At 32.1% G+C, this 1577-nt stretch overlaps 1 non-coding gene across 1 annotated transcript; it reads left to right on the top strand.

Moving 5' to 3' along the window:
- The first annotated feature begins 223 nt into the window (after window positions 1-223).
- TRNAG-GCC lies at window positions 224-294 on the top strand. Its single transcript has one exon. It is a non-coding gene; the product is annotated as a tRNA-Gly (tRNA).
- The last annotated feature ends 1283 nt before the right edge of the window (window positions 295-1577 follow it).

The raw sequence follows: 1577 nt of genomic DNA, 5'->3' as shown, positions 1-1577 counted from the left end.
TCACCATTTGATAATGATGTGTCACTGATCTTTTTGTTTAATTTAATTTTATCTATTTAAATATTGTAATGTAGAACTTGATGATATTAAACTTTCATCGGAGCACTAATTTGAATAATACAATGATAATTCTCCTAAATTTGTTGATATGACAGGCTCACGTTGATAATATTTTGGTAATATACCACTTAAGTATTATGAATTCAGTGATTGAAAACAAGAAGCACCAGTGGTCTAGTGGTAGAATAGTACCCTGCCACGGTACAGACCCGGGTTCGATTCTGGGCTGGTGCAGTTTGTTAAGCAATGACGAAAGCTGCGCTCTTGTGGTGATTTCGGTCTCCATAGCTTCTCTGATCTTAATCCGACGACTAACAGTTTTTTTTTTTTTTTTTTTAAGCAATGACGAAAGCTGCGCTCTTGTGGTGATTTCGGTCTCCATAGCTTCTCTGATCTTAATCCGACGACTAACAGTTTTTTTTTTTTTTTTTTTTTTTTTAAGCAATGACGAAAGCTGCGCTCTTGTGGTGATTTCGGTCTCCATAGCTTCTCTGATCTTAATCCGACGACTAACAGTTTTTTTTTTCCTCTCTCTCTCTCTCTCTCTCTCTCTTCTTTGGTGGACTATTTCCACATAATTAGTAAATATCCCCACTATGTTTAACATTTTTGTCTTCAAATTATTTTATAATAAAATTAATATTTAATGTATTATGGGTGTATAAATATTATGTAATCAATCATATTTTGTTATGTCATTAAAAAGGTAAATTTGATCTTATTTTATTTATTTTTTTTGCAAATAATTTGTTTAACTTTGAATATTTAATTGATATAAATTTGTCATTATTTTAAAGAATATTTGTAACCATCAATCCATAATTTTGTTTTGTGTTACTTATTTCTAAACCAAAACCAAAATCATCTTCTATTATATTGCCATAGTCGCAAGCTCTTGGGAGAGCCACATCGTCACTTCTGACAATTGCACGTAACCTCTCAATTTCTTGCTCGTTTTGATTAATTCGTTTTAATAATCCTGGAATTATCTTTCTTTGACCTATTACACATTGGGGGTCAAACCATTCTTGAAATCCACATCCAACGAACCATACCTTGTAAGCATAAATTCTAAACATTAAATCGTAAAATTAATAATAAAAATAAAAAATAAAAAGGTAATAATTTTGACTAACATTGCTTCCTCTACTAACCTAGAATCTCCGACCGGAATTTTCATTAGTCCATGATGTTTGTATGCTCCATTGTGAAATCTTTGCCTTGGGAAGTTTGTAGATGGAGTTGAAGATAGATGAACTTTTTTGGCCTTCTAGACTTCTAGTTGATTATCCCACATTTTGATCGCAGATTGAGGAGAGCAAAACCCTAATTTGAAGAAAAACGTGCTCAAGCAGCTAAAAGAGAGTCGTAGATTCATTAAATTAGAGTGCAAAACCTAAATTATTTGTTTTACTCTTCATTTTAACACCCACTTCACGCAAAAGCTAACAGAGACCATTTTGGCTTAATATTTAATAGTTGGAGGACCACTTTGTTTGCAATTAAAAGTCAATTCA

This window comes from Ipomoea nil, unplaced genomic scaffold (assembly GCF_001879475.1).
Source record: "Ipomoea nil cultivar Tokyo-kokei standard unplaced genomic scaffold, Asagao_1.1 scaffold1574, whole genome shotgun sequence".
Classification (NCBI taxonomy): Eukaryota; Viridiplantae; Streptophyta; class Magnoliopsida; order Solanales; family Convolvulaceae; genus Ipomoea; species Ipomoea nil.
The sequence above is the reverse complement of the archived record's forward strand: the minus strand, read 5'-3'. Positions and strand labels throughout refer to the sequence as shown.